Source organism: Gorilla gorilla, chromosome 4 (assembly GCF_029281585.2).
Source record: "Gorilla gorilla gorilla isolate KB3781 chromosome 4, NHGRI_mGorGor1-v2.1_pri, whole genome shotgun sequence".
Lineage (NCBI taxonomy): Eukaryota > Metazoa > Chordata > Mammalia > Primates > Hominidae > Gorilla > Gorilla gorilla.
In genome coordinates, this window is record NC_073228.2 from 169,792,719 (window position 1) to 169,819,920 (window position 27,202).

The window sequence follows — 27,202 nt, forward strand, 5'->3', positions numbered from 1 at the left end:
GGGTTTGTCATAGATAGCTCTTATTATTTTGAGATATGTCCCATCAATACCTAGTTTATTGAGAGTTTTTGGCATGAAGACTTGTTGAATTTTGTCAAAGGCCTTTTCTGCGTCTTTTGAGATAATCATGTGGTTTTTGTCTTTGGTTCTGTTTATATGATGGATTACGTTTATTGATTTTCACATGTTGAATCAGCCTTGCATCCCAGGGATGAAGCCCACTTGATCATCATGGATAAGCTTTCTGATGTGTTGCTGGATTCAGTTTGCCAGTATTTTATTGAGGATTTTTGCATCAATGTTCATCAAGGATATTGGTCTAAAATCCCCTTTTTTGTGTGTGTCTCTGCCAGGCTTTGCTGTCAGGATGATGCTGGCCTCACAAAATGAGTTAGGGAGGATTCCCTCTTTTTCTATTGATTGGAATAGTTTCAGAAGGAATGGTACCAGCTCCTCTTTATACCTCTGGTAGAATTCAGCTGTGAATCCATCTGGTGCTGGACTTTTTTTGGTTGGTAAGCTATTAATTATTGCCTCAATTTCAGAGCCTGTTATTGGTCTATTCAGAGATTCAACTTCTTCCTGGTTTAGTCTTGGGAGGGTGTATGTGTCAAGGTATTTATCCATTTCTTCTAGATTTTCTAGTTTATTTGCATAGAGGTGCTTATAGTATTCTCTGATGGTAGTTTGTATTTCTGTGGGATCAGTGGTGATATCCCTTTTGTCATTTTTTATTGTGTCTATTTGATTCTTCTCTCTTTTCTTCTTTATTAGTCTTGCTAGTGGTCTATCAATTTTGTTGATCTTTTCAAAAAACCAGCTCCCGGATTCATTGATTTTTTCGAAGGGTTTTTTTGTGTCTCTGTGTCCTTCAGTTCTGCTCTGATCTTAGTTATTTCTTGCCTTCTGCTAGCTTTTGAATGTGTTTGCTCTTTCTTCTCTAGTTCTTTTAATTGTGATGTTAGGGTGTCAGTTTTAGATCTTTTTTTCATATGTTTGTTGGTCACATAAATGTTTTCTTTTGAAAAGTGTTCATATCCTTTACCCACTTTTAGATGGGTTTTTTTTCTTGTAAATTTTTTTAAGTTCCTTGTAGATTCTGGATGTTAGACCTTTGTCAGATGGAGAGATTGCAAAAATTCCCTCCCATTATATAGGTTGCCTGTTCACTCTGATGATAGTCTCTTTTGCTGGGCAGAAGCTCTTTAGTTTAATTAGATCCTATTTGTCAATTTTTGCTTTTTTGCAGTTGCTCTTGGTGTTTTAGTCATGAAGTCTTTGCCCATGTCTGTGTCCTGAATGGTATTGCCTAGGTTTTCTTCTAGGGTTTTTATGGTTTTAGGTTTTATGTTTAAGTCTTTAACCCAACATGAGTTAATTTTTGTGTAAGGTGGAAGGAAGGGGTCCAGTTACTCTTTTCTGTATATGGCTAGCCAGTTTTCCCAGCACCATTTATTGAATAGAGAGTCCTTTCCCCATTGCTTGTTTTTGTCTGATTTGTCGAAGATCGGATGGTTGTAGATGTGTGATGTTATTTCTGAGGCCTCTGTTCTGTTCCCTTCGTCTATATATCTGTTTTGGTACTGGTACCATGCTGTTTTGGTTACTGTAGCCTTGTAGTATAGTTTGAAGTCAAGTAGCATGATGCCTCCAGCTTTGTTCTTTTTGCTAGGATTGTCTTGGCTATACAGGCTCTTTTTTGATTCCATATGAAATTTAAAGTAGTTTTTTCTAGTTCTGTGAAGAAAGTCAGTGGTAGCTTGATGGGGATAGCATATAATCTATAAATTACTTTGGGCAGTATGGCCATTTTCATGATATTGAGTCTTCTATCCATGAGCATGGAATTCGTTTTCATTTGTTTGTGTCCTCTTTTATTTCCTTGAGCAGTGGTTTGTAGTTTTCTTTGAAGAAGTTTTTCACATCCCTTGTAAATTGAATTCCTAGGTATTTTATTTTCTTTGTAGTAATTGTGAATGGGAGTTCACTCATGATTTGGCTCTCTGCTTGTCTGTTATTGGTGTATAGGAATGCTTGTGATTTTTTCATATTGATTTTGTATCCTGAGACTTTGCCGAAGTTGCCTATCAGCTTAAGGAGATTTTAGGCTGAGAAAATGGGGTTTTCTAAATATACAATCATGTCGTCTGCAAACAGACACAATTTGACTTCCTCTCTTCCTATTTGAATACCCTTTATTTCTTTCTCTTGCCTGGTTGCTCTGGCCAGAACTTCCAATACTATGTTGAATAGAATTTGTGAGAGAGGGCATCCTTGTCTTGTGCCAGTTTTCAAAGGGAATGCTTCCAGCTGTTGCCCATTCAGTATGATATTGGCTATAGGTTTATCATAAATAGCTCTTTTATTTAGAGATCTGTTCCATCAATACCTAGTTTATTGAAAGTTTTTAGCAGGAAGGGATGTTGAATTTTATCAAAGGCCTTTTTTGCATCTATTGTGATAATCATGTGGTCTTTGTCTTTATAGTAGAATTTGTTTATATTGGTTCTATTTATGCGATGAATTATGTTTGTTGATTTGTGTATGTTGAACCAGCCTTGCATCCCAGGGATGAAGCTGACTTGGTTGTGGTGGATAAGCTTTTTGATGTGTGCTGCTGGATTCGGTTTGCCAGTATTTTATTGAGGATTTTCACATTGATGTTAATCAGGGATATTAGCCTAAAATTTTCCTTGTTATGTCTCTGCCAGGTTTTGGTATCAGGATGATGCCGTTTAGGGAGGATTCCCTCTTTTTCTATTGTTTGGAATAATTTCGGAAGGAATGGTACCAGCTCCTCTTTGTACCTGTGGTAGAATTCGGCTGTGAATCTGTCTGGTCCTGAGCTTTTTGTGGTTGGTAGGCTGTTAATTACTGCCTCAATTTCAGAACTCATTGTTGGTCTATTCAGGGATTCGACCTCTTCCTGGTTTAGTTTTGGGAAGGGTGTATGTGTCCAGGAATTTATCCATTTCTTCTAGATTTTCTAGTTTATTTGTGTAGAGCTGTTTACAGTATTCTCTGATGATAGTTTGTATTTCTGTGGGATCAGTGGTGATATCCCCTTTATCATTTTTTATTTTTTCTATTTGAATCATCCCTCTTTTCTTCTTTATTGCTCTGGCTAGTGGTCTATTTTGTTAATCTGTTCAAAAAACCAGCTCCTAGATTCATTGATTTTTGAAGGGTTTTTCATGTCTCTATCTCCTTCAGTTCTGTTCTGATCTTAGTTATTTCTTATTTTCTGCTAGCTTTTGAATTTGTTTGCTCTTGCTTTTCTAGTTCTTTTAATTGTGATGTTAGAGTGTCAGTTTTAGATCTTTCCCACTTTCTGATGTGAACTTTTAGTGCTATAAATTTCTCTCTAAACATTGCTTTAGCGTGTCCCAGAGATTCTGGTATGTTGTGTCTTTGTTCTCATTGGTTTCAAAGAACTTCATTGTTTCTGCCATAATTTTGTTATTTGCCCAGTAGTAATTCAGGAGCAGGTTCTTCAGTTTCCACATAGTTGTGCGGTTTTGAGTGAGTTTCTTTATCCTCAGTTCTAATTTGCACTGTGGTCTGAGAGGCTATTATGATTTCTGTTCTTTTGCATTTGCTGATGAGTGTTTTACTTCCAATTATGTGGTCAGTTTTAGAATAAGTGCTGTGTGGTGCTGAGGAGAATGCATATTCTGTTGATTTAGGATGGGGAGTCCTGTAGATGTCTATTAGGTCCACTTGGTCCAGAGCTGAGTTCAAGTCCTGAATATCCTTGTTAATTTTCAGTCTCGTTGATCTGTCTAATATTAATAGTGGGGTGTTAAATTATCCCACTATTATTGTGTGGGAGTCTAAATCTCTGTGTAGGTCTCTAAGAACTTGTTTTATGAACCTGGGTGCTCCTGTATTGAGTGCATATATGTTTAGGATAGTTAGCTCTTCTTGTTACATTGATTCCTTTACCATTATGTAATGCCCTTCTTTGTCCTTTTTGATCTTTGTTGGTTTAAAGTCTGTTTTATCAGAGACTAGGATTGCAACCTCTGCTTTTCTTTGCTTTCCATTTGCTTGGTAAAGACTCCTCCATTCCTTTATTTTGAGCCTATGTGTGTCTTTGCATGTGAGATGGGTCTTCTGAATACAGCAAACTGTTGGATCTTGACTCTTTATCCAATTTACCAGTCTTTGTCTTTTAATTGGGGCATTTGGTCCATTTACATTTAAGGATAATGTTGTTATGTGTGAATTTGATCCCATCATCATGATGCTAGCTGGTTATTTTGCACATTAGTTGATGCAGTTTCTTCATAGTGTCATTGGTCTTTACATTTTGGTATGTTTTTGCTGTGGCTGGTACAGGTTTTTCCTTTCCATGTTTAGTGCTTCCTTCAGGAGCTCTTGTAAGGCAGACCTGGTGGTGAGAAAATCTCTCAGCATTTGCTTGTCTGTAAAGTATTTTATTTCTCCTTCACTTATGAAGCTTAGTTTGGCTGGATATGAAATTCTGGGTTGAAAATTCTTTTCTTTAAGCGTGTTAAATATTGTTCTCCTCTCTCTTCTGGCTTGTAAGGTTTCTGCAGAGAGATCTGTTAGTCTGATGGGCTTCCCTTTGTAAGTAACTTGACCTTTCTCTCTGGCTCCCCTTAACATTTTTTCCTTCATTTCAACCTTGGTGAATCTGATGATTATATGTCTTGGGGTTGCTCCTCTCAAGGAGTATCTTAGTGGTGTTCTCTGTATTTCCTGAATTTAAAGGTTGGCCTGTCTTGCTAGGTTGAGAAAGTTCTCCTGGATAATATCCTGAAGAGTGTTTTCCAACTTGGTTTCATTCTCCCCATCACTTTCAGGTACAACAATCAAACATAGGTTTGGTCTTTTCACATAGTCCCATATTTCTTGGAGGCTTTATTCATTCCTTTTCATTCTCTTTTCTCTAAACTTATCTTCATGCCTTATTTCAGTAAGTTGATCTTCAATCTCTGATATGCTTTCTTCTGCTTGACTGATTCAGCTCTTCATACTTGTGTATGCTTCACGAAGTTCTCATTCTGTGTTTTTCATCTCCATCAGGTCATTTATGTTCTTCTCTAAACTGGTTATTCTAGTTAGCAGTTCCTATTACCTTTTGTCAAGGTTTTTAGGTCCTTTGCATTGGGTTAGAACATGCTTCTTTAGTTCAGAGGAGTTTGTTATTACCCACCTTCTGAAGCCTGCTTCTGTGATTTCGTTAAATTCATTGTTTGTCCAGTGTTGTACCCTTGCTGGAGAGGAGTTGTGATCATTTGGAGGAGAAGAGGTATTCTGGTTTTTGGAATTTTCAGCATTTGTGCTCTGGTTTTTCTTCATCTTTGTGGATTTATCTACCTTTGATCTTTGAGGCTGATGAGCTTTGGATGGGGTTCTGTGTGGGGGTCCTTTTTGTTGATGTTGATGTTATTGCTTTCAGTTCATTAGTTTTTCTTCTAACAGTCAGGCCCCTCTTCTTTAGGTCTGTTGCAGTTTGTTGGAGGTCCACTCCAGATCCTATTTGCCTGGGTATCACCAGTGGAGGCTTCAGGACAGCAAAGATTGCTGCCTGCTCCTTCCTCTGGAAGCTTCGTCCCAGAGGGGCACTCGCCTGTTGCCAGCCGGAGCTCTCCTGTGTGAGGTGTCTGTTGGCCCCTGCTAGAAGGTCTCCCAAAGTCAGGAGGCACAAGGGTTAGGGACCAACTTCAAGAGGCAGTCTGTCCCTTAGCAGAGCTCACGCGCTGTGTTGAGAGGACCGTCCTTTTCAGGATCCTCTGCTGTCTTCAGAGTTGGCAGGCAGGAACGTTTAAGTCTGCTGAAGCTGCGCCTACAGCCGCCCCTTCCCCCAGGTGCTCTGTCCCAGGGAGTTGGGAGTTTTATCCATAAGCCCCTGACTGGTGCTTCTGCCTTTCTTTCAGAGATTCCCTGCCCAGTGAAGAGGAATCCAGAGAGGCAGTCTGGCCACAGCCGCTTTGCCACACTGTGTTGAGTTCCACCCAGTCCTTATTACCATGGGGGGAAAACCACCTACTCAAGCCTCAGTAATGGCAGACACCTCTCCCCGCACCAAGCTTGATAGTTCCAGGTTGACTTCAGACTGCAGTGCTGGCAGCTAGAATTTCCAGCCAGTTGTTCTTAGCTTGCTCTGTGGGAGTGGGACCTACTGAGTGAGACCACTTGGCTCACTGGCTTCAGCCCCTTTTCCAGGGGAGTGGATGGTTTTCTCTTGCCTGGGTTACAGATGCCACTGGGGCATGGGGTGGAAAAAAAAAAAATCCTGCAGCTAGATCAGTGTCTGCCCAAACAGCCGCCCAGTTTTGTGCTTGAAACCCAGGACCCTGGTGATGTAGGCACAAGAGGGAATCTCCTGGTCTGCAGATTGCAAAAACCATGGGCAAAGCACAGTATCTGGGCTGGATAGCACAGTCCCTCACGGCACAGTCCCTCATGGCTTCCCTTGGCTGGGAGAGGGAGGCTTTCACTCCTTGAACTTCCTGGGTGAGGCGATGCTCCACCCTGCTTCTCGTTGCCCTCCATGGACTACACCCACTGCCTAACCAGTCCCATTGAGGTGAACAGGGTACCTCAGTTGGAAATGCAGAAATCACCCGCCTTCTGTATTGGTCTCACTGGGAGATGCAGACCAGAGCTGTTCCTATTCAGCCATTTTGCCAGAACTCATCTGTGAAATTTTAATACCTAGCAAGAAAAAGAGTTTGCTTTTGTGGGGTCAAATAGCTTACACTCATATGAAAAGTGGCATACATTTCAAACAACAATAAATTTCATTTAAGTGAGTATTTCCCACATGATCTAAAAAAAAAAAAAGCTAATAAGAGGGAAATTCGACAATTAGAATAATCAGGTCATATTTATAGTAGAACTCAGAACTAACTCCTTGTAAATCAATTAGCATGGGTTATTAATTAATTTTTTGCTCTTCCATCTCCTCCCTTCAGCAGTTCAGATAACATATCTGAATATATTATATTACTAAATATATGAGTATGTTCTATGAATCCTTACAGGCTCTCAGGAAAAATATTTTAATAATACAACAGAGGGGGAGAATTTGGTTAGTGGAATATTGGGCTATTTTGATGTCCTTTTGACATCACTTTACCTAAAAGTCATGCATGCTTTTCTTTTCTCTGTGTACCTGTGTGTCAAACCTTCCTCTCCCTTCCATATAGTTATGCCGGTCACTGGATATAGGGACCACCCTAAATCCAGGATGGCGTCTAAATCCAGAATGATCTCATTTTCAGATCTTTAACTCAATTAAATCTACAAAAAAGTACCAAAAATTTAAATTAAAGTTACAAAATACTATCAGGTTGGTGGAAAAGTAATTGCAGCTTTGCCATTGAAAATAATGGCAAAAAACCAATTACTTGTGCACCAACCTAATGAGAAACTGTCAGAAAATTTCCATAACCTCCAAATTACAATAATTTTTAAAATCTTGGCCCAGCAGTGCCATCTCATTCCTAATATAATATGGTAGCCACCCCAATCAAAATGGAATTCAGAGAAAGGTTTCAGTGGTATTTAGAATCCCCATCTTACATCACTGGTACTGGACCCTCCTTTATTATTCCAAGTAGGCTATGAACAGATAAGGACAAAGAGACATTAACTTTCCCACACTTAACTTTATTTGTAGAGATTAAACTCCAGTTCAAGATCTGCAAGCACAATATGTAATTAAGATATCCAAACTTAATTGGCTAGTAAGAAAAGATTATAACAAAAATGTTTTGCAGATGCCTGATGATTGGAAGCCATCCTGCTTTGAAAAGCTCGCTAGTAGGAAAAGAGGAGAAGTTAAATCTAAGTTCACTTCCCAAGTTCACTGCTACATTTATTTATAATTACTTTTTATATTTGACTTTCATACATTTAATTTAACCTGTTGAACGTTCATATAAAATTTTGTCAGTTTCTCGTATAGAAGTACCATTCAAAACGTGACAGTGACAACTAAGGGTTAAGAATGTATAGAGATAAGGCACAAAGTAAAAGATAGATGTAAAATAATTGCACTAATTTTTATATATATATATAATGTATATTCCAAATTCTGACATATTTGTAAATATTATAACTTCCTTAATGTATCAGAAGAGGAATATTCAAGAATTCGAGATAAATTAAGGAATTCATGAGTTTAATCTTAAAAAGTATATTGAAAGATGTTGCTATTGAATTGCATTAGGAGTCTCTGTCAGCCTATTCTGGCTTGGGAGTCTGCCTGATTTATAAAAAAAGAATTGTATTTCTTGTTTCTCTCATTTGACAGAATATTTTGAATTTGTCCATATGGTATATGAAATATGTATATGAAATATGTATATGAACTACCTCTTGAAAAATATTACAATTCACAAAACTGTGAAGATATTTGAAGTAATTTCCAAAAGGCCACAAAGTGTTGTCATAAGATCAACAAATTAAAAGGAATTTAAGTAGATTAGAAATGTCAACAAGAAATTTAATGACCGCTACTATTGGTAGCAACTTATTATTGTATAGTGGGGGATTTAAAATTACTGTAAGAATGTGAACCTCGATACACTTTACTAAATAATTATAGTAGCAAAAAGTATGAATATGGATTATGAAAAAGAATAGAGAAGATATAATATACTCACCAAGCAAATTTTCACAGCAGCCAAATTCGCAGCCATGTGGGATAGGATAGCAGAAAATTTGGTTTGGGTTCCTATGACTTGCAGAAACAAATTCATTTGAAAGTGTGAAAAATGCTATTTTTCTGCACAGTTGTGTTTTGCATGTGGATTGCTGCATGGATCCCATTCACCTGTCTTTTGAACTCTAAGTGTTCTATCTCTCATAGTAGGGCCCGAGATCACTCTCATCAGCAAGTTGCCCAGAGAGAGAAAATCATGCTCCTACCAGTTTCCTGTCTTTTTTTGTCCACTGCCAGCAACAGGAATAGTTAAGAAACATGAAATTGTTTTGCATGGTAACAATTTTTTAAACAATAATAATGGTGACCAAGTGAGAGTGTGGGACTGGCTCATCAAGGGAACTTTGTTGGTCTGCTGTCTCTTGCTCAATCAAGGAGAATACCACTTTCTAGTTTAGGAGCCCGGTGATTTTAATGGGGCACGTCAGAATCCCATGGGAAATTTTCCAAAATGCAAGCCCTCAACCCACACCTTTAGAGCATCAGATTTAATTGGTTTGTGTAAGATTCGATCAATTTAAAAAAAAAATTAAACTTGCTAGAACATGACAATAGAGATTGCTGCTTACAAATCACTAGCCTAAAATACCTCACTGTGTGTTGTTACTTGCTTTTGTGCGCGTTTGTGTGTGTGTGTGTGTGTGTGTGTGTGTGTGCTAATACCTATGAATTGCTGTGTTTTCAGTGCTAAATTAACAGCTGGATATTTTAGATTCTATCTGATGAAATATTTTCATATGGGTTTTTAAATGTCTTTTCATTTTCAGTAATTATCTCGTAAGTTCCTAGAAGCATGGACCTCAGTAATTTTGAATCTTTGATGGCTATTCGTAGAGATCATCAAATAGCTATTCTAAAGCTTTGAACCATGTGCTTCCCAGTTTTCTAAGGGTAAACTTGACAGTTTTTCTTAGGGCAATGCTTCTCCTTTGTTCTTGTAAGGGTCACTTCAGTGAATTACCTTAGACATGCTTTGTGTCTATTGTCTTGTGATAACGTCAGACATAAGTGAAGTAGTTCAGAGGCACAGACTCTAGCTTGAGAGTGCTCCACTTTGAAAACATGCAAAAGATGACCCTTTTGAGGCTATTTTACAGAAACAAATTTGAGGTGGTTGTTTCTGTTGTTATAAAATGTATTTATTGCAGAGAAATTAACAGTACAGTTTATGCTCCAAGAGATAATGTTTAGGGAAGATGTGGTATGAGGGAGGTGGGCATTAAGGAAAAGAAGAAAAAATGAACACTTGGCTGGGAACAGAATTATAAGCGCCTCAGTTTTAAGTGCAGACTAGTTTTGGAAGCTGATTTCCAAAACCTATGCAAATATACATGACTTGTCCATAGGTTGGTGCCATTATTCAGGTTTGTCTCAGGGATTATGATACTAATTCAAACCTTGGAATATGAGACTATGACCCCTACTATATAGTTTTGTAATTCCAGCACTTTGGGAGGCTGAGGCAGGTGGATCACCTGAGGTCAGGAGTTCGAGACCAGCCTGGCCAACATAGTGAAACCCTGTCTTTACCCAAAATACAAAAATAAATTAGCCTGGCATGGTGGCACATACCTTTAGTCACAGCTACTCGAGAGGCTGAGGTAGGAGAATCGCTTGAACCCAGGACGCGGAGGTTGCAGTGAGCCAAGATCGCAGCACTGCACTCCTGCCTGGGCAATAGAGCAAGACTCTGTCTCAAAAAACAAACAAACAAAAAACTATACAGCAACCACGAATGTACAGTTCTTCACTACATGACAATTACATTTATTCACTACTTAAATAGTTTTATTTGCTATGGAGGGTAAGAGAGTATTTATTTTAACTCTGTTGAAATCATGTTTCATAGTCTAATCACTGATAATGTCTTGATCAGAAGCTTGCAACAAGTAAGTTATCACATCCTTTAATTGCTTTCATGTATTATTATCAAGGGTATACCTACTGCAAAGCAGTATTATAAAACTGTCCTTCACATATACCTTTCTTTTCATACTTCTAATAATTACTTCTACATTTTGCCCTTTCCTTTACATTCCTCCTAATAAGAGAGCAAAAGAATCCTCTGGCAAACTCAGTTCCCTACTTAATGGTAGCAGTGAAAGGGAAAAGACCAAAACCTGGAAATAATAAAGGCCGAATTCTTTTTACTAGGTTACAAAGGAAGGCTAGTAGTACTCATACATTATATATGGAGGTGATATGCCTTGTACCAAAATGTTTTTGTCTTGCTTTAGTTCAAGTCCTCATAATCTGGAAAGTATGGTAAGTAGTGGTTTGGGTCATGGGTACTGGAGTCAGATGGACTTCCATGTGAATCTTGAATTTACTAACTACTATCTACATGAGCTTGGATAAATTACCTCATCTCCCTAAACCGGAACCGTGACTGATAAGTGAAAATGATGCTTCACTTACCAAGATATTATAAAGTTTAATTGGGATAATGCATAAAGAAAGATAGCATTAAGTTTGCATATTGCAAACAGCAAATAATAGTTACTACACCCACAACTAATAATAGTAATAATAAACAATGTCATCTGAGCTATAGTTATGATTTCCTTAACTGTTTGTGTTTTATATTTTTTGTCTTTAGGCTTTCCTGATTCTACTTCTTGTTACTGTCAAAATGATTTTTCTAGAAGTCCAAATAATTTGCTTTCTTAAATACTTTGCATATTTTCTGACCAATTCTATTTTTGATGCTTAACTTTTTTCTTCCCATAAATATATAAATATATAAATATTGCCTGGAATACACACACACATGCACATATACACACATCATAAAGATAAAAATATGTTGGCAATTACAACTGGGTTGCTGAAATACAGAATGGGCCTTGTGGTTTTCCAGTTATATTATTGCCTTCGTATTCTATAACTGTCTCTCCTTCTTCTCTTCCCTTCTGTCCTCCCTCCCAACCCCATTGCCACCATTCTATCTCTCAGATTCTTTCTATTATCCTCATTCTCTCCCTATGATAAAGCATCCTTGTCATCAGGGTATATCAGGTTGGCTCCAATTTTAGTTATTGTCATTCCTGTGCTGATCACTGTGACTGGAGGAATGGTTCAGCCTGTTTGGCCAGGGATAGTACAAATACACATGTAGCTAGCAAGGTAGGATACTGTGATCAGAAACTCCTATGACGATAAGAGGTAGGAAAAGGCAGGTCTCTCGAATGAAGGCATTTCCTTCTATCAAAAAAGGCTAGAAATGGAATGGGTAGGGGGAAATCCAGCAAATTTGATTTTAGCATACAGTGAGTGATATTGTACACGTTAGTTATTTTTATTTACAATCTTCAATAGAGAAACTGAAATGTCAGCTCTTTATTGCACAAAAGGTAATTGAATATGAATGACATAAGAATGAAGATGGTGAATCTTCTCTAATTTACTAAAAAGCAAAAACAAACAAAAACCATTAATTGTAGCACCACTCACATATTAGCTTGTCATGAGACTCCAATGTGTCTCATGGTTGAAAACTTCAGAGTTGGAAGATGATGTCCAAATCATAGTATACACATTGCTGTAGGCGATGCTGCAGCCTTCTGTTTTAAACTGTTGTCCCGTTATTTCTCATCCTGCTTGTAACCTACTCTCCTCCCAGCAGTTTATGTGACATTATACTGTTGGGCCATACATTGATTCATCATAACTCCTTAATTGGCACATGGAATTTATATTCATTGTCATTGTTTCCTCATAACCTGACATAGTGATTGACCAATAGTAAGTTCTCCATTCATATTAGTTAAATTACTTTGATGACCAGGAAATAACTATGATTCAGTACATGGGACGTTAACAGATTGAATATTTAGCTGTCATGAATATAGGAGGCGAAAGGGATTCCTAGTAGAATGAATAAAGTAAGGTGAGAATCCTACAGAATGGTCAGGCTACAGATTCATTATGCTACTCTTATAATTGTGCTGACAGAATGGTGTGTGGATGGGATCTGAAATGTAAATCTGGCCTTGATCCAAATTCCCCTGAAATCTAGGGACTGCTGGCAACAACAGATATTTGTTGCCTTTTTAGGCTGAGCTATAAAGGCTTGAAAATAGAGACAAAAATCTAAATTCAGGAGTGTTTTAACACCACTCTTAGCTATATTTTGGTATGTTTCTTTCCATTGATCACATGTAAATAATCATATACAAAAGTGCAAATATCATTCTGTTAATTTTCAATATTTTTGTCTTGCAATTAACAGAGAATAAAGTAAAGCTATTATTTTGATTTAATGCAGATTTGAGACAATAGATTGAAAATATCACCTCTTCTTACAGAGGTATGATGGAAGATTCAAGTATTCTTATTTCAATCTAGCAGGATAAGTTTGCCTGTCTTAAAAGTTCAGTTATTTATTTTTAAAGTATAAAGGTATGCATTCTCACTACTTTTAGCTTTTGTACTAAATTAATTAATTACCCTGGAATGGAATGAAATTTGCATTTAAACCCAACTTAAGACTTGTATAATCTTCAAGGTTCTTAATTGAAAATTAATGGCTGTCTCTTAAAACCCATGTAGCTGAAGAAGCAGCCGTCTCAGTAGTGCCTAATACTTATGGCATAATCTTCTCAACACTTACATAGATGTTAGGATTAGAAATAGCTTTCCAGTTTTAAGGTTCTAGAAAGTCCAGGTCATGTGGTGTCATTTGGAAAATGAATACTAAGTTGGGACTCCTAAATTTTGATTTCAATTTCTGGTTCTGCCTTTAACAAGATTTATGAACCAAGAGGAATGACTTAGCTCATCCATAGTGTGAATTTTTCCTAGGTAACATTTAACAAATAATCCAGTAGATAGTGTATGTCAGATATTGTATGTTTATATGCATCAAAGTTATATATTAATGTTGTTAAAGTGTTCCACAAGAATACTGATGGATTGATAGATGGCCTCAGTTCCATCTTCCTAGAAACAACCATTTTCAGCTCTTTTCAGTTATTTTAGTGTTTATTGCCACTCCTCAAATTAAGTTATTCTGACAATGAATTTTCAGTTTCAAGCATTTTCTATTATCATTCCTCTAGGTAGGGTGAATATTTTGCTTTATTTCTTCTGTGACTTCTCCCACGGTGCACTTACTCTTATCATCCTCTCCCATTCTCCCAATATGTTCCCATCATAATTACGGTTAGCTCAAATCCTTTTCCTTTCCTGTACAACATTTTGTTTAATAATTACGTTGATTTGTTGTTGTTGTTGTTGTTTTTGGCTTTGTGTATTCATTTGCTAGGGCTGCCATAACAAAGTACCACAGACTCAGTGGCTTAAAAAACAGAATTTTATTTTCTCATATCTGGCAACTAGAAGTTCAAAATCAAGGTGTCAGAAGGCTTAGTTTCTTTTCAAGCCTCTCCTTTTGGCTCGTAGATGGCCATCTTCTCCTTATATCTTTACATGGTCTTCTCTTTGTTCATGGCTGTGTTCAAATTTCCTCATCTTATAAGGGCACCAGTAACACTGAATTGGGGCCAACCCTAATTAGTTCGTTTTAACTTAATTACCTCTTTAAAGACCCTATCACCAAACACAGTCATTCTGAGGTACTGGGCATTAGGGCTTCCACATTTGATTCAGCCCATAACACTTAGTTTTTTATGTAATCCTTAGGAAATCCCGGGAGACTTGTCATGAATTATGCAAGTCTCCTCTCCAGACACTCAGGCACATCAGCTATTCTGTCCATTTCATCTTCCTCCAAAAGCCTCTCAGAGAGTACACAGCTCTATGTAATCGGTACACAGCTGCCGCGCTGGAATCCCTCCTGAGACCATCCTGGAGATTACCTTCACTTCTCTCCTGGGTTCAGTGGCATATTTCCTACAGACCAGGATTTCTTTCTTGATTTGCTCCTTCAGAGGAGCATAACCTCCAATAACTTTCTTTAAAAAGGGAGTAGATGATAACTAAGAATTTTTTAGACCACACAAGTCTGAAAATATTTTATTCAACCTAGGAAGTGACTAAAAGTTTGGCTAAGTATAAAATTGTAGCTTGGAACCATTTTTCTTCAAAATGTTGAAGGCATTGCTCCATTGCCTGCTAGTTTTCGGGAGTTATTGAAGAGTATGAAGAAAATTGAATTTTTATTTTATACATTTGACATGTTTTTAATTTTCCCTCTCTCCCTTTCTCTCTCTCAAAGTTCTTTAAAAAAATTTTTTGAGGTCAGAATTTAAAAGTTTATGAGCAAGAGCCTCACTGAGGAGCAAACCAACAATTACCTGCACTGATAATATTATATGATCATATTAAGGTATTCTCATCAGTAAATTTGGGTTCCTCATATCAGTAGTTTCTTTAAGTCACTTGTTTTGTGCTGATCAGAATCCCCAGGTAAATCTCTAAAAATCTCCTGCTTTTCAGATGAAGGATCAGTTATTACAATTCTAGATTTACAGGGGGAAAAAAGCTGTGGATATTATCATTCACTATGCACATGGTCATTAATCCTTCTGTTTTTCAGAAAGATTACAGCACTGTTAATTGTGGGGTTTTTTTTGTTTTGTTTTGTTTTTTGTTTTCTTTTGAGACAAGGTCTTGCTCTGTCACCCAGGCTGGAGTGCAGTGGCGCCATCTCGGCTCACTGCAACCTCTGCCTCTTGGGCTCTGATGATCCTCCTGCCTCAGCCTCCTGAGCTGGGATTACAGGCATGTGCCACCATGCCCTGCAAATTTTTGTGTTTTTTGTAGAGATGGGGTTTTCCCATGTTGGCCAGGCTGCTCTCGAACCCCTGACCTCACGTGATTCGCCTTATCCTCCAAAGTGCTGGGATTACAGGTGTGAGCCACTGAGCCTGGCCTATTCTTAAATTTTTAAGGCTCCTGCACAACAAAAGAAACAAGCATCAAAGCAACTAGACAACCTACAGAATGAGAGAAAATGCTTGCAAACTATGCATCGTGAAGTAACTCAGGAATAAAAAACAAAATACTGCATGTTCGCCTAAGCGGGAGCTAAGCTATGGGTGTTTAAAGGCATACGGAGTGGTATAATGGACATTGGAGACTCTGAATGGGGGAGGGTGGGGAATTAGGGATGAAAAACTATCTATTGGATACAATGTACACTACTCAGGTGATGAGTACACTAAAATCCTGGATTTCACCACTATACGATTCATCCATGTAACCAAAAACCACTTATACTCCTAAAGCTATTGAAATTTACAATAAAAAAAAATTCTTAATTTTTAAATGTCTTTATTGTGGTAAAATGTACATAACATAAAATTTACCATTTAAATATTTTTAAGTGTACAGTTCAGTGGCATTAACCACACTGTCATACAAACGTTACCACTATCCATTTCCTGAACTTTTCTTTATTTTACCAGACTGAACCTCTGTACTTACTAAACAGTAAAATCCCAATTCCCCATTCCCACCAAGTCCCTGGTGCCACTATTCTAATCTCTGTATGATTTTGATTACTTTAGGTAAATCATATGAGTGGAATCATGTCATATTTTTCTATTTGTGACTGGCTTATTTCGATTAGCATAATGTCTTCAAGGTTCATCTATGTTTTAGCAACTGTTAGAGTTTCCCATTGTGTGTACGTGTATACACACACACACACATACACACACCACATTTTGTTTATCCATTCATCTACTGATGGACATGTAGGTTGCTTCCATCTTTTGGCTATTGTAAATAATGTTGCTATAAATATAGACGTACAAAAATCTATTCAAGTCACTGTTTTCAGTTCTTTTGGGTATATATCCAGACATAGAGTTACTGGATCACTTGGTAATTTATTTCCATTTTTATGAGGAAATACCATGCTATTTTCCATAGTGCCTATATCATTTTACCTTCTCCAACAACAATGAATAAGTGTTACAATTCCTCTACATCCTTGTCCACATAAGACTTTATGTATTTTTTTAATATTGTTAGTGTGTGTGAAGTAATATCTTATGGTAGTTTCACAATTCACATTTTGCTAATGATTAGAGATACTGAGCATCTTTTCCTGTGTTTATTGGCCATTTGTATATCTTCTTTGGAGAAGTGTCTATTCAATTCCTATGCCCATGTTTTAATCAGTTTGTTTTGTTGTTGTTGAGTTGTAGGAGTTCTTTATATATTCTGGATAGTAACCCCTTATCAGATATATAATTTGCAAATATTTTCACATTCCATGGTTACTTTTTCACTTTCTTCATAGTTTTCTTTGTTGCACAAAAGTTTTAAAATTTGATGTATTCCAATTTATTTATTTTTCTTTTGTCACCTGTGTTTTTGGTGTCATATCCAAGAAATTGCTGCCAAGTCCAATGTCATGAAGCTTTTCTCTATGCTTCCTAAGAGTATGATAGTTTTACCTCCTACATTTAAGTCTGTGATCCATTTTGAGTTAACTTTTGTAAATGGGGTAAGGTGAGGGTCCCATTTTATTATTTTACAAGTGAATGTCCTCTCTTCCTAGACCTATTTGTTAAAAAGATTCACCTTTCCCCCATTGAATGGTCTTGTACCCTTGTCAAAAATTATTTGACCATATATAAAGGATTTATTTCAAGCTCTCTAATTTATTTTATTGGTCAGCATATCTGTTCTTATGTCAATACCATACTGTTTTGCTTACTGTAGTTTTGCAGTAAGTTTTGAAATCAGGAAGTGGGAAACCTTTTTTCAAGACTGTTTTGGCTATGCAGGGTCCCTTGAGATTCTACATATATTATAAATATCAATTCTTAATGCAAAAAAATGTTATTAGGGTTTTAGTAGGAATTGCATTAAATCTGTAGATAGTGTTGAGTAGTATTGGCATCTTAAAAATATTGTTTTCCAATTATAAACAAAGATTTTTATTTGTTTCTTCAATATATTTCAGCAACATCTTGTAGTTTTCAGTGTATGAGTCTTTAGACCCCTTGGTTAGGTTTATTCCTAAATATTCTAATTTTTAATGCTATTGTAAATGAATTTGTTATCTTAATTGCCTTCTCAGAGTATTCTTGTTTCCTGTTGAGAAATTCACTGTTAGTATATAGAAATGCACTGATTTTTGTTTATTAATTTTATCTTTTGTATTTTGTATGTTGAAGTTGTATTTGTGCAACTTGGCTAAGTTTTTTATTAGTTCCAAAAGATGTTTTGCAAAATCTGTAGTATTTTCTACTTTTATGAGATTATGTTGTTTATGAACAGAGATAATTTTCCTTTTCCTTTACAATTTGGGTGTCTTGTATTTGTTTTTCTTTCCGAATTTCTCTAAGATTTCCGGTACTATGTTGAATAAAAGTGTTAAAAGTGGGAATCCTTTTGTTGTTCCAGATATTCGAGGAAATACTTTCACTCTTTTGGCAGAGTATGTTGTTCCCTTTGGACCTTGCATAGATGGCGTTTATTATATTGAAGTAGTTTCCTTGTATTCCTAGCTTGTTGAATGTTTTTTATCATGAAAGGGTGTTGAATCTTGTTGAATGTTTTTTCTGCATCATTGGAGATGATTATATGGATTTTTTTCCCTTCATTCTGTTAATCTGGTGTAGTACATTTGTTGATTTTTGTATGGTGATTCATTCTTATATTCCAGGAATAAATCTAATTTGGTCATAACGTATAATCCTTTTAATATGCAGTTAAACTTGGTTGACTAGTGTTTACCTGAGGATGTTCACCTCACTATCATTAGTAATATTGTTTTGGAGGGTTTTTGTTTCTGATAACTAGTTTGTCTGGACTCGATATGATGGTAATGCTGGCCTCACTATCTAAGTTGGGAAATGCTCCCTTCTCTTTAGTTTTTTAGAAGAATATGAGAAGAATTGTTGTTAATTCTTCTTTACATTGTAGAATTCACCAGTGAATCTATCTGGTCCTGAGCTTTTCTTTGTCAGGAAGCATTTTATTACTGATTCAATGTCTATACTAGTTTTCAGTCTATTCGTATTTTTTATAGCTTCGTGATTCAGTCTTTATAAGTTGTATTTCTAGGAAATTGTCCATTCTATTTAGGTTATCCAATTTGTTGGCATGAAATTTTTCAAAGTATTTAAAATCTTTTTTATAATTTCCATAGAATTAGTAGTAATGCCCCCCCTGCTTTCATTTCTGATTTTATTTTTTTCTTTTTTCTTAGTTCATGTAGCTTAGGTCTTGTCAATTTTGTTGCTTTTTCAAAGAACCAACACTTGATTTTGCTAATTTTCTTCACTGATATTCTATTTTATTTATCTCTGCTGTCATCTTTATTATTTCCTTTCTTCTGCTAGCTTTGGGTTTAATTTGCTTTGCTTTTTCTAGTTCTTTAAGATATAAAGGTAGGTTGTTAATTTGAAATATTTTATTTTATTTTATTTTATTTATTTATTTTTTGAGCAGCAGCAAGATTTATTGCAAAGAGCAAAAGAACAAAGCTTCCGCAGTGTGGAAGGGGACCCGAGCGGATTGACCTGAAGTATTCATTTTAATTTAAGTATTTACAACTATAAATTGTCCCTCTCAGCACTGCTTTTTCTATATCCATAAGTTTTTTATGCCATGTGTTCATTTTTATTGTCTCAAGGCTTTTTCTAATTTCTTTTCTGATTTCTTCTTTGGCCCATTGGTTGTTTAAGTCTATTTAATTTCCACCTACTTGTGGACTTTCTAGCTATACTTCTGTTGTCAATTTCTAGTTCTATTGTATTGTGATTGTAAAAGATTGTAAAAGATTGTAAAAGTATACTTAGTATACTTTCAGTCTTTTCACATGTATTAAGACTGGTTGTGTAGCTTAGCATATGGTCTACCCCAGAGGACACGCCATGTGCACTTAAGAAAAATATACACAGGCATACCTCATTTTCATATATTTCACTTTGTTGGGCTTTGCAAATACAGTGTTTTTTGCAAATGGAAAGTTTATGGCAATCCTATGTGGAGCAAAACTATTGGTGCCATTTTTCCAACAGCATGTGCTTGCTTCATGTCTCTATGTCAAATTTTGGTAATTCTCACAGTATTTCATACTTTTTCATTATCATGATATGTGTTATGCTGATCTGTGATAGTGATCTTTATTGTCACTGTTGTAATTGTTTTGGGGTGCCACAAAGCATGTCCATATAAGATGGCAAACTTAAATGTTATGTGCATTCTGACTGCTCTGTTGACTAGCTGTCCTCATGTCTCTCTGCCCCTCCTTCAACCTCTCTATTCCCTGAGATACAATAATATTACCCTGAGATACAATAATATTAAGACAATTAATAACGTCATGACGGTCTCTAAGCATTCAGGTAAGGAAAGAGTCATGGGACTCTCACTTTAAATAAAAAGCTAGAAATAATTGAGCTTAGTGAGGAACGCATGCTGAAAGCTCAGATAGGCTAAAAGCTAGGCCTCTTGTCCCAAACAGCCAAATTGTGAATGTAAAGAAAAAGTTCTTGAAGAAAATTATAAGTGCTGCTCTAGTGAGTGCACAGATGATAAGAAAGCAAAACAGCCTTATTGCTGATATGGAGAGCTTTAGTGATCTGGATAGAAGATCAAACCAGCCACAACATTCCCTTAAACCAAAGCCTAATCCAGAGAAAGGCCCTAACTCTCTTTAATTCTGTAAAGACTGATGGAGGGGAGGAAGTGGCAGAAAAAAAATTAAAGCTAGCAGACGTTGGTTCATGAGGTTTAAGAAAAGAAATTGTTACCATAACATAAAAGTGCAAGGTGAAGCAGCACGTGCTGATGTAGAAGCTGCAGCAAGTAATCCAGAAGATCTAGTTAAGATCATTGATGAAGATGGCTTCACTGAATAACAGATTTTCAGTGAAGATGAAAATGGCCTTCTATTGGAAGAAGATACCATATAGGACTTTAATAGCTAGAGAGGAGAAGTCAATACCTGGGTTCAAAGCTTCCAAAAACAAGATGACTCTTTTATTAGGGGCTAATGCAGCCAGCGACTTTAAAGCTGAAGCCAAGTCTCATTTTGCATTCTGAAAATCCTGGGGCCCTTAAGAATCACGCTAAATGTATTCTGCCTGTGCTCTATGAATGCAACAACAAAGCCTGGGTGACAGTACATCTATTTACAGCATGGTTTACTGAATATTTTAAGTCCACTGCTGAAACCTGCTCAGAAAAAAAAGAAAAAAAAGTTTCTTTCAAAATATTACTGCTCATTGACAATACACTTAGTCACCCAAGAGCTCTGATGAAGATGAATAAGGAGGGCTGGGCATAGTGGCTCATGCCTATAATCCCAGCACTTTGGGAGGCTGAGGCGGGCAGATCACGAGGTCAGGAGTTCGAGAACAGCCTGGCCAATATGGTGAAATGCCGTCTCTACTAAAAAAATAAAAAAACTAGCCAGGTGTGGTGGTGCATGCCTGTGCATGCTACTTGGGAGGCTGAGGCAGGAGAATCGCTTGAACCAGGAGAATTGGAGGTTGCAGTGAGCCAAGATTGCGCCACTGCACTCCAGCCTGGGCAACAGAGTGAGACTTCGTCTCAAAAAAAAAAAAAAAAAAAAAAAAGATGAACAAGGAGATTAATATTGTTTTTATGCCTGCTAACACAGTATCTATTTTGTAGCCCATGGATCAAGGAGTAATTTTGAGTTTCAAGTTTTATTATTTAAGAACTGTAATGTGTCAGGCTATAGTTGCCATAGATAGTGATTCCTCTGATGGATATGAGCAAAGTAAATTGAAAACCTTCTGGAACGAGTTCACTATCGTAGATGCCATTAAGAACATTTGTGATTCATGGGAGAAGGTCAAAATATCAACATTAATGGGAGTTTGAAATAAATTGATTCCAATCCTCGTGGATGACTTTAAGGGGTTCAAGATTTCAGTGGAGGAAGTAACTGCAGAAGTCAGGTAGAAATTGCAAGAGAACTGGCATTAGAAGTGGCACCTGAAAATGTGACTGAATTGCTACAATCTTAAAACTTGAACAAATGAGGAGTTGCTTCTCATGGATGATCAAAGAAAATTGGATTTTTGGATGGAATCTACTCCTGATGAAGATATTGTGAACATTGGCAATAAAGTATTTGAATATTACATAAACTTAGTTGATAAAGCAGTGGCAGAGTTTGAGAGGATTCACTCTAATTTTGAAAGAAGTTCTACTGTGGGTAAAATGCTATCAAATAGCATGGCACGCTACAGATAAATATTTTGTGAAAGAAAGTCCATCAATGGGAAAAGCCCTTATTTTCAGAAATTGCCACAGACATATCAACCTTCAGCAACCAACAGCCCGATCAGTCAGCAGCCATCAACAACAAGGCAAGACCCTCCACCAGGAAAAAGATTATGACTCACTGAAGGCGCTTATGATCATTAATATTTTTTAGCAATACAGCATTTTTAATTAAGTATTTACATTTTTAGACAAAGTGCTATTGCATACTTAATAAACAATGGTATAGCATAAACAACATTTATTTGCACTGAAAAACAAGAAAAAATTGTGTGACTCACTTTATTGGGGAGGTCTGGAGCCAAACCCAGTATCTCTCAGGTATTCCTATATTCTTCTGTTGTTAGACTGTTCTGTATATGTGTTTTGGTCCAATTAACCTGTAGTGTTTCATCTTATTCCCTCATTAATCTTCTAGCTGACTATACTCTCTATTATTGAAAGAGGGATACTGAAACCCTCTGTTATTGTAGAACTTTCTCTTCTTCCCTCAATTCTGTCAATGTTTGTTTCATATATTTAGGAGGTTACATGTTGAGTGTATATATTTTATAATTCTTATATTCTCTTGGCAAATTGACCCTTATATAATATCCTTTGTATCTTTAAGAATTTTGACTTAAGGCTATTTTTGCCTGATATTAATATAGCTACCCCTGCTCTCATTTGGTTACTATTTTCATGGAATATCATTTTCCATCCTTTCACTTTCAATCTATGCATGTCTTTGCAATTAAAGTGAATCTCTTGTAGAGAGCATGTAGTTAGATACTACCTATCAATTCATTCTATCTATAACTTTTGATTGGGAAGTACAATGGAATAAATTGTGCCCCCCTCCCAAAAAATATATATATTGAACTCAACCCTGTTTGTGGACGTACTTGGAGATGGGCCCTTTGGAGTTAATTTGGTCATGAAAGTAAATCCCTCATAAAAGGATTATTATCTTTATAAGAAGAGACACGAGATCTCTCTCTCTCTCTCTCTCTCCCCCCACCCCACTTGGTCTACATGCACACTGAGGAAGGGTCATGAGATGCCACAGAGAGAGAAGTTGGCACCTGCAACCTGAGGAGAGAGACTTCAATAGGAACCAAATTGGCTTGCTCCCTTGGTCTTGGACTTCCCAGCCTCCAGAATTGTGAGAAAGTTAATTTCTGTTTAAAACTCCTAGTCCGTGGTATTTTCTGTTATGGTAGCCTGAACAGACTAAGACAGAAATTGATACCATGGAGTCATGTACTAAAGGATCAAATACTTTAAAATGTGGAAACAGCTTTAAAACTCTGTAATGAGGGGAGGCTGGAAGTGTTTCAAGGAGCATGCTAGAAAATGCTGATATTGTCATGAAGGAATTTTTTTTTAACTCTTAGTTTCAGGATACATGTGCAGGTTGGTTCTATAGATAAATTGTGTGTCACAGGAGTTTGGTGTACATATTATTTCATCACCTGGGTAATAAGCATAATACTGAATAGGTAGTTCTTGGATCCTCACTCTCCTCCCATCCCCTATCCTCAAGAAGGCCCCGATACATATTGTTCCCTTCTTTGTGTCCATATGTGTTTAATGTTTAACTCCCGCTTATAAGTGAGAACATGGTGGTGTTCAATTTTCTGTTCCTGCATTAGTTTGCTTAGGATAATGGCCTCCAGTCCAACTATGCTGCTGCAAAGGATGTGATCTTGTTCTTTTTATGGCTACATAATATTCCATGGTGTCTGTGTACAACATTTTCTTTATCCAGTCTACTGCTGATGGGAATTTAGGTTGATTCCATGTGTTTGCTATTCTGAATAATGCTGCAATGAACATATGCATGCATGTCTCTTTATAGCAGAATCATGTATATTCCTTTGGGTAGATACCCAATAACAGGATTCTGGGTCAAATGATAGTTCTGTTTTAAGTTCTTTGAGAAATCACCAAACTACTTTCCACAGTGGCTGAACTGATTTACATTCCCACCAGCAGTGTATAAGAATTCTCTTTTCTCTGCAACTTCTCCAGCATCTGTTATTTTTTGACTTTTTATTAGTAGTCACCATAAAGGGATTTTAAAAAGTGATTCTGGGAGAGCTCAGAAAAAAAAGTAGAGAGCTAGAGAAAAAGCCTCTATCTTCTTAGAGAATACGTAGATAATCATGAGAAGAATGTTGATAGATACATGGATGGTAAAGGTCATTCTGATAAGTTTTCAGATGAAAATTAGGGACATATTATGGGAAATTGGAGAAAAGGCCATCCCTGTTATAAAGTGGCAAAGAACCTGGCTGAATTGTGTAAGTTGTTGAAACCACAAGAAAGAGGGATAAATGAAAAGAATAAGGCAAGAAACTTGGATTTTAAGCACTAATTATCTAAGTCCCATTTTTTTTAGGATGGAAGGCTTTGATCAGGAGCCTATATTAAAAGTGGGAATTGACCAACTATAATTGAAATTGGAAAAATAATCATTGCAAGGAAATACATCAGTCACCAACTCCCTTACACAAATAGAGATGACAACTTACTCAATGGAGATTTTTTTAATGCCTTTTCACATGTAAAACCTTGATTTTTAAGTTAAATTTCAATTTCTGATAAAAAGCAGCCTTACACAAACTATATTAGAGATAGAGGATATGATGTTTACATTAAGGCATCTTTTGAAATGAGACATAGGCTACATTCTCTAATGTCGTGGTGGTTTGTAACTGGAGTACCTTCGAAGTCATCTATTAAAACAAGCTACAGTATGTTTCTTGAGTAATAACTATTTTATTTATTGGTATAATAATTATTATTCAGCTACGTTAAATTCTGTTCAATATATTGCATATTATAAAATTCTGAAGGTAATAGTAATTAGTATTCAGAGGATGTTAAAGCAAGTTAACCCACATTGGTATTACAGTAAGTAACTTGATTAGATGGCATGCCACCTATTACCTTAATTATACTGCTATTGATGTACTGCCAAAATTTCCCCTCTTTTATCAATTGAAATACCTATACCACAATTACTCTATACAATACCTAAAACCGGTATCTTTCCTCAGTGGTACAATGCCTCTTGACAGCGTGATAACATGCCTCTGTGAGTTCTGGCAATCTGCCATAAAGCATTGCTATTTGCAAAAGGAAAAATCTTGTCTCTCGGTGTGTCTATGTATATCTTTATGCTCAAAAGCAGATAATCATTTACATATGCTTATGCCAACCTGAAACACTCACAGGCTGTTTTGAGGTTTCAGCCTGTATTAAAAAAAAAAAAAGCCAATCAACATGGAGGGGAAAAATACTTCAAAACACCATGTTTCTTGAAGTATTTCCTAAAATGAACCTGGTTTCTCTTGAAAATTATACCTCTTCCAGGCTTGACAGAAAATGTTATTTGACACACGACCAGTTAATGCCTATCCCATCACATAAACTTGTACCTCTGGGGTTCATGTCTTTTTTTATTGGCCAAATTTCAAGTAAGGAGGGAATGTTTGCTTTTGCAAAAGTTTCGAATCTTTTCAAACATTTAAGCAAAATATAGTCTGTTAGGGTCGGACCCTTTTTGTGCCCATCAGGGAAAGTCCTAACTTTTGGGACTTCAAAAGTTAGGACTTCAAAAAGCTTCAAAAGCTTCTTTTCCCAAATTGATTTGTGCATATGAATTACAACATACAGAGTAGTAGTAATAATAAGTTTCCAAATGTGTGCTGGAAACAGATGGGGAGGTCGGAAGAGCGAGATGGCAATTTAAAATAAGTCATAGAAATGGAACTGGAAAACTTCTCTTTGAAACCTAGATTCCGCTGTTGCTAATGCTCCACAGGGAACCTATTCTGGCAAAGTGTACAAAAATTAATTTCTCAATTTTTACTTTTATTTTTTCATTATGAAAATGTTCAAACATGAATAAAATTAGAGAGACTACGTAATCAACTCCATAACATATCATCTGAATGTAAGTGCTGTGGAAATTTTTCCATATTTACTTCAACACTTTTTGTTCTAACATAGTCTCAAGTAAATCCCATGTTATAATGAGACATCACCCCTAAACACTCCAATATATGTCTTTAAACATCAGAAAATGTTTGTATATATCAGTGAGTTTTGATTTTCATACTCCAAACTTACTTTTGCTTCTTTTTTTTAAAAAACCTCTTCAGTGCATTTGACTGCAACTATTTTTTCCTTAAAGCTCTCTTGCCTGTCTCTCTTTTCTAATTATTTTCCCTCCTTCCTCCTGGCCACTCTTTTTTGGTCTCATTCATATGTTCTTCTCCCCTGATCCCTGCCCCTGGACACACATTTTAATTATGTGATAAACCTGAGTTTCCTCCTTCAACATCCATCTTACAGCAGGGCTTAATATAAGAACTATTTGCAGAGCAATAAGAACTTAAAAATTGACAAAAAAAAAAAAAAGTAGAGTCATCTCCTTCCCTCAGTGTAGAACCAAGCAAGTACAAAAATCCTTCCACAAAAATCCTTGTGCTATACATTCTCCTTATTTGTGTATATTGTTTCATCTATATTCTAGTATCTCCATAATGCTAACCTCCAGATCATAACGTTCCTCTGGGCTTTGGGTCCAAAAAATTCAACTACCTTTTAGGCCCTTAAAACATGGACTTAAATATGACCTATGAATGTCCAATTCAATTAAGCATTCCACATCTGTTGTTTTTCATCCTGTTCACCAAAACTGCTCAACTCTGTTCCCCATCTCAGGGAAAGGCACCATCATGAGAAGTATTGCTCAAGCCAGAGATAAGGATTCATATGCTACTCTTTCATATTCCACATACTTTTTAACCAATACAGAACCAATGCCTGCTTCTAAATGCACCTCCAGTCCATGTACTACTTCATATAACACTGCAGCTACCTCTTTCCAGAACTGCATCTCTTACCTACCTCTAAGTTGATGTTCCTGCTGCCAGCATGCCCATCAATACACCTTCTTCTTGCCAGAGTGATCCTGTTAAAAAATTCAGTATGTCCACATGTCTCCCATTTTCAAGCCTTCTTTGGTTCTCCAGAAACTTCCAAGCAAAGTTTATGCACGTGTTGTATCCTCTTCCTTATCTCTCACTACTCCCCAAACCTCCTTGACTACCTTCAAAACTTCAGGGCTTTCAGGCCCCTCGACTTATTGCTCCCACTGTTTGGAATGTCCCTTTCATTCCCTCCTTGTGCTTTACTTCAGCATTCAATTCTGCTGACACCCCCTTTTGGAAACACCCAGGTTCCCCCGGGTCTGCATTTTGTGTCCTCCTTCTGTGTTCCCTTGGGACTTTGCGCAGACCTCTGCCTGACCTCCTATCACAC